The sequence below is a fragment of the Mauremys reevesii genome, linkage group 11, assembly GCF_016161935.1.
Source record: "Mauremys reevesii isolate NIE-2019 linkage group 11, ASM1616193v1, whole genome shotgun sequence".
NCBI classification, from domain to species: Eukaryota; Metazoa; Chordata; order Testudines; family Geoemydidae; genus Mauremys; species Mauremys reevesii.
Window position 1 is genome coordinate 53,756,680 of NC_052633.1, and position 7,329 is coordinate 53,764,008.

Genomic DNA, 7,329 nt, shown 5'->3' on the forward strand with positions numbered 1-7,329 from the left:
CACTCATTCACAGTTTTAATAAACTCTTTGCTGGATCTGAAAGCGGAAGCCAAGCCCACCCACTCCTCAGGATTCCAAGTCAGGATCCCTGCATGAAGCGGTTGGAATCAATCTCTTCTGACCCCTTACGGTTTCCCTGAGCTGCTGTTGAAGGGTCTTACTTTTAGGGTCTCCTCAGCCTCTCTGGCAGCTATCCTGCCCTTCTGACTTGTATCCTTTTTATTTCCCCAGCTGTTGTGAGGCTACCATACAGCCCCAGCTCAGGAAACAGCCAGTTTCCGTTAACCCTTTAACAGCTGAGGCTTCATGGGGCCTGTACACCCCAGGATAACGATTTGAACATTCAGAGAAAGTAATAGAATTGTTTGTTGATGTACAGTGAGGCTCTTAGAGACCGGTGCTCACATTATCAAGTGTGCAAGTTTAATGCAATAGTTACAAGATTAAGTTGTGAATTCACAATAATTTTAACATTAAACATAACAAATATTTAATAAGTATTTTAAGAATACTTAAAAAACCTTTGCCAATTTCTTTGGAATGTCAAAATATGCTACACTACACAGCACATTCTTCTGTTAGGCCTTTACATTTGGAATCCTATGTGCAGTAAAGGGAATAAATATTTTTCCTGATGAGAAAAATCAAAGCTGCATGCTATTTCAGTGAAGTCAAGCTGACACCTGCAGAGAAGCAAGCCATGACATTTTAGCTGACTGCTTTCCCTCTCTCCCCCCCAGTTGTGGCTTGTTTGTTCATTTTATTTACTCTGACAGACAAAAGGAGCCTAGATGAATGTGTTTAGATGAGGCTTTGGCATACTTTCCCATAATTCATATTTTCTTCTCCCTTGTTTAGTAAGTAGTTCCTACATGCTAGTCTTATCTACATGTGACAGTTCTACAGAGGGAAAATACACTTGAACACATTTGTATTAACTCCAGTGCTCCCCGCCTTCCTGATTTCTCAAACATAGCTACATTTATCAAGATAATAAGCTTCAGGTTTCGTAATAAGAAGAGATCTATTTTCATGTCAACCTGGCATAGGCCTGACTGACTGAGCTAGTAAGATCCTTAAAAATATGAATTTAGGATCAATAATATTTATAGCCCCATTTATAAAGTAGAAGTCAAAAGCATGTAAAAATACTGAATTTATTAGGGCAACTTACTCTAGGGACTATACATTTACTAACCTCTAAGCCTGCCTCTACTATTTAGCATCTCTGAGTCCAACAAAACAAAAATAAACTGCAGGTGTTCATAAGTGGGGGGGGGGGCAGTACATACAGGGAGCCCACAAATTGTCTTGATTGTGTCCTAATATGGCAGAGTTTTCTGTATCCATCAACCAGTCTTTTCCTAGCTGCATCTTATTTTTGTTCACTGTGGATGTCATTAAGGAATACAATAAAGTTATTGTAATGGCATTGAAATACATTTTATTGCATCAATATAAGTTCCATTTACTGTGTAATATGACAGTGCTTAATAATTTTATATTACAAGCATAATTATAGTATCAAATTAGTAATTTTCACAAAGTACTTGCATTAGTTGCACATATGATATGATGCAATATATTTCAATTCTCTATGGCACAGTAAGAGACACATTCATTTTAACAGGAAAATCAGAGAAGCAGCACACTATAGCAGCTGATGGTCCTACTGAAGCATTTTGGAAAGACACTTACCCTTTTTTGGGACACACATTTTACTTAGATTATTCTTGTAAACCAGATATCCTGGCACCTTTTAAATTGCTGAAGACATACTGCATTTCAAAATGTGAATGTGGTGGGGCAGCTGCCCCAATCCAGCAGAGTAGGGGTTAAAAGCAGCCCTGGAGAGTGAGAGCAGCTGAGTGAGTAGCTGACCACATGTGTGGCCAGCTCAATCAGGGCCCAGCTGGCCCTGATAAGAGGGCTGTGGGCCAGAAGCTGAAGGAGTCAATCTCTAGCGGTAGAGAGGGAAGGACTTGGCTGCCTGGGAGCTCAGGGTACGGAGAACAGACCAGGACTGGGGAAAGGCCAGAGGAGCTGGGGTGCTCCATCCTGGCAAATCCCCAGGCTGCAGGCCTTGATAAAAGGCCAAAACAGATACTGGGGTCGCAGAGGCTGCAGCCCAGTGTTAGGCAGAGGCAGCTGGTCCGACCCCCTTGCCAATGATGAGTGGCCTTTTATGGACTGCAGTTTGCTCCAGTGAGCAGGGGCTAGATGATGACTGGCAGTAGCCACTGAGGCAAGGTGGGGATAGAGAGTTGAGGGTTGCCCTGTGGGGGGAGACCCAGACTGTGGGTTACTGCTGGGGGCAAAACCCAGTGGAAAAGGGGCACGGGGCTCTGGAAGGGACACCGGGGCCCTAAGGGAGGCGAGACACCGGCCTGCAGAGGGCATTCCAGGCTGGACAAGAGCTAATTCCCAAGATAACTATCAGGAGGCGCTGTGCCCATGATTCCTCACTTCGCTACAGTGAATAACTCTTTTTCCTTAACAATAATTTCAAAGGGCACCATTCTGCTATCGTTCTCACACTGAGCAGTTCCTTATTTTGTGAATAGTCCCATTAATATTAGTGACACTACTCATGAAGAAAGATCCTACTCATGAGAAGGATGGCAGAATTAGGCTCAAATTGTTTGAAAACATAAGCTAGTTCAGCCTCAAAACACCACTGGGCTGTGATAATGGAATTAATTTATGTACCACTGAAATGCAGCTCCTTTGAGGGTGGAACACAGCAGCTTTTTAACACGTCACAGCAATACTATGCAGCGGTTTTAAGACAAAAAATGAAGAATAGTGCATCCAGTTGAAACTATCTGTGGAATTTGTGCATGTATATTTTCCTTCGGCATTTTACATGAATGTTATTACTTGTTCATATATTGATAACCTATGAATTTTAATTCTTCTTCCAGAGTTTGGTTTTTATCTGGAGAGAGTGTACTATCACATCATGCATTTTAAAAGATATCCCAGTATTTTAATAAACACTTTAAAAGAATCCACTTTAAATACTTGTTTCCTATACTAGAAAGTTCATCAATATCTGGACAGCCAGGCAGGCAGCTAGGAGGCCAGTCCATTAATGAAATGTTAATGACTGAATTAGACCTGAAATAACAGAAGTAGGATGTACTGCTGTGAGTCCATTAGCATCAGCAGAGCCTGCTGGGGAACAAGTAAACACAACATACAAAGCAAACGTCTACTGATGAAAGGTTTGTGTTGCTATAAAGGTGTTCAAGACCCAGAACTACATATACAATGCAGTGCTATCCTAAAAGGTTTTCTTAATAGGCATTCTAACCTGATTTACATTTGACAATGTCATCACATACATTTTATTATATCATTCATATACAATCCATGCTCCACTGTCCACCCAAACCACACTGGCAATAGCAAGAGGGATTGAATAGTTCAGTGAATCTCCATATTATTGAGGTTCAAATCCAGCCCAGGTTCATTATGGTGAAAAGTTGTTACCACCCGATGGATGTTCGGCCACTGTGGAAAATGAGCTTCATGGTCCTTGACTAAAGACCCAATAGACCTCACAAATACCACCACTGTAGCTGGCACTATTTACTGATGCTACTAAATGTTTATATCCTGCCTTAAAGGTAGATTAAGTGTAACACTTTCCGTAAAGCACAATGATTTCAATGTAAGTTGAACCTAGTTAATGGTTTCATTGGTGATCATTTTGCCCAAACCATTTAGCTAATGTACCTATCCATAGTCATAAGGTACAGTGGTGGATTGTAGAGAGATGTTAGGGATGGGGCTGACTGCTGGAATGGGGAACTAAGAGTTCAAACTGCTCCATTTCTTCCCTCCCCCCGAAACCTGAAGTCAACTCCTGCCCACAAAATGGAAGGAAAAATATAGACACCACCTCTCTGTCTCAAAAATCTCAACTATTTCCCATCCCTTCCCCAAGTCCAAAGGCTGCAGCTTTCCCTTTCACAACTGTCAGGCCTCCAGCGGGCTCTTTACAGCTTCTGTAATGTAGTTGTGAATAAAAATAAAAATTATTTGTATCTGCAGCACACTGAAAATTGAAACATTGGGGTCAGCATAGAATAAATAGATTTTAATATAAAATGAATAATCAAAAAATGCTGTATGGTAGTTCTCATATTCCAGTAAGGTACTTGAAACTATAGACATCAAAGTCAGAGAGTAAATTCCCTCCAGCTATTTCAAAACAAAATTTGCATTAAATGGCAAATTCCCTGGGCAGAGAACAAGATGAAGTAGGAGTTGGGCTAGGAAGAGGATCTGAAAAGAGTGGCTAAGATAGAGAGGCGTTCTCTCAGTTTAGTGCCCACAACAATCCGTTATACATGGCCTATCCCTCTGACTCAATCCATTCCCCTCCGAGGTTAACAGAAGAGTCCCAAATGGGAAACCCTTTATACTTTGCCCATGTGTGATCTGTTGTTCTTCACAGCTACTTCTTTTCCAGTTATTGTGTTTCCTCCTGAAAGCCACTCCCTGCCTCTCTCTCACAGCAGCTGGCCGACCCCTCTGTCTCTTGCTTTGGAATAGTCATTCTTTGTCTCCTCATGTAGGAGTTCCGCCCCCTCAGCCCTCTCTCTCTCTGTGGCTGGGAGTTATGTTCCATAAAGTCTCAAGCAATAGCTTTCTCCCCCAGACAGGAGTTGCCCTTCGGCAGCTGGGGGTGTGACTTAAATCAGCCATTTGGCTTTTATTAACTCCATTCAGCTGAGCACCCTTTCCACTTAGCCTTCCACTATGGAGAGTTCAGCAGGACAGCCTGCTCCCACCAGTGTCTTCTACTGTGAGGGAGGCGGAAGGCTTTATGCTGCTCTCCTGCCAACCCCTTCCCAGTTGATTGGGTGAGAAGAGAGCCTTGCCCTGCCTTCTGTGTGATGCATCTGGCCCTTAAAGGTACAGTGTCAGAATTCCTTCCTCAAATGCCACTCAGTCCCAGAACCCTTTGGTCTCTCTCTTTAAAGGGAATGCCAGGTGGCAGGGTGAGCTGACCAGGAGACATTACTGTACTTGATGGCAGACCACCTCATCACATATGTCCTCCGGAAGCCACTCTATCCCATAGACGGGTGTGATCGAAATTAATACCTAGCTGTAAACTCCAGCAAGAGGGTTCTTCTTGCCTGGCTTCCACAAGAAAGTCTCTAGGTCTTTGGTAATATTAATAATAATTTGAAATACTAACAATCTGTCTAATTTCTAGAGTATTTCAATTGTAGAATTTTGGTTTGTTGGTAGAAGCAATTTCTTACTGAACTACTATAACTCTGAAGGACTGGGTAGTGGATACTCATTATGAAGAACACAGTGAGCTGATTATGTGAGCTAAAGAAATAAATATGATATGCACAAAATAAATCAATAAACCATAGGAAATAGTTGTATTAACTGTAAATCCTATAACTAATTCCCCCTGCTCCGCCTGCACAAAGACCCACCATATATTTTCTAAACCATTCTCTGCACTGTTAGACTTTAGGACCACAAAAGTGTAAGTGATCCTTGTTAAATAATATTAATAGTTTTCTTTTCAGAAAAGCAACTTTCCTGGTACAGCAAGTTGAGTGAGTCATGCTATCTATAATTTGCTTGTCAGCAGTGCTCTGTTTTTCTTCCTTTTGACATTTTTACTTGTCTCCTGAAGCCTTTGTCAGCTTTCTTATTGCATTTTTCACTTGGCTATCAAAATCTAAGGGAACAAGTTCTGTACAGTATTTGCAATGGTGAGCATGATACTAGATCTGAAATTCAGACCATGCAATGAAATGGCCCATGAAGAGTAGGTCAGAGACAAATAGTAACACCTGACAAAAGAGTATCCATTTGATTAGCGCTAATGAAATACTATTCTCTCTGCAGTACTTCTTGAACCCATGACTACAGTGTTCATATTTTGGACATATCAGAAAATGGAGAGACATTAAATGAAGTACATTTTACATTTGATAACTGAGAATTGAGGATTAATTTGTTTATTACAGATTAGTTCTTTCAATACACGATTATCTTAAACATATGCTGATAGCACTATTGCATGTTTCTGTAAAATAATAGCCCTGCTTGGGCCTTTTCCTGATTCCATTGAAGTCAATAGTAAAATCTCCATTGATTTCAGTGTCTATCATAGAGCTCTAAAAGGGTGTGAAAACATCCCCTCTTCATTTTTGGCATGAAATTGTTGCCCATGAAAATGAAGGACTGATAGTGTAGCACTGACCTTGGCTGTCCATAATGCAGATAGATGCGTGAATACATAAGCGTCTACACTGAGCTTTGCCCAGGGGTCCCAGTTCAGACCTTTTTTCTATTGTCTTTGTTTCTTTAAAGTGAGCTTAGTACTCATGACACGTGGCAGATAGATGTCCTTAGAGAATGAAGACCTTTATTTATTCATACAACAGGTATAGCACAGACTGTAGCAAAGCTCTCAATGTCCCCTTTAGCTTCACCAATATCTCTTGATGCCCCCTTGGGCCAGCAATGTTCTGGAAGCCAAACTTTCTCCTAGTGAATTTGGCCCACGGCCTACTTTGTGGCATTTCGTTTGAAAAACCTTTCCTAAAATTTTTAGGATACAAACCTTGAAAGGCTGCTGCTGTGACAGCACAGTAGATACAGTGCTTTGCTAATGCAGGTGGCCTAAAGAGACAATTGTGCAAAAAGAGAAGCTACTGAAAGTAAATAAGATTTATTTTGTTGACAGACTAATTGTTCACCTCATACTGTAGCTTGCTTTGTATTAAACTTAACTAGTTGAAATAGCAGGATGCAAATTAAAAATATATTGAAGTCATATTTTGTTACCAGTTCATCAGACCCTTCCCCCCCTCTTGGTGGTGTTATCTATACATTAATTGCATTATTATTTATTAGTATTAATTATTGGATTTGGCAGCAGCCAAATGTGTGCTAGGACCTCACAATACAAAGCCAGGTTTCCTGACCATAGGAGCTTTCAAGCTAATTTCAGCTGTGATTCAGTGTAATGGGAAGGGAAGTTAGTAGGCGTTAAGGGAGCATAGTAGGAAGAGGAAAAGGAGAGAGAGGGCAGATCTGTAAGCTAACATGACATGACGAGGTAAAGAAGGTTTGGGTGGGTCACTTATTTTAAACAAATAAAATAAATGTCTTAGTTGTGGAGCAACAAAGGGGATGATGTGATGAGACAGACAGACAAGGAAGATGATCTTAGTGGCTGCATTTTTTTTTAAGCACTGTATCAGCAGGTGATGTCAGTGTCAGGGAGTCTGGAGAGAAGGTGGTTATCATAATTAAGACTGGAGATGAATATGGTCTAGA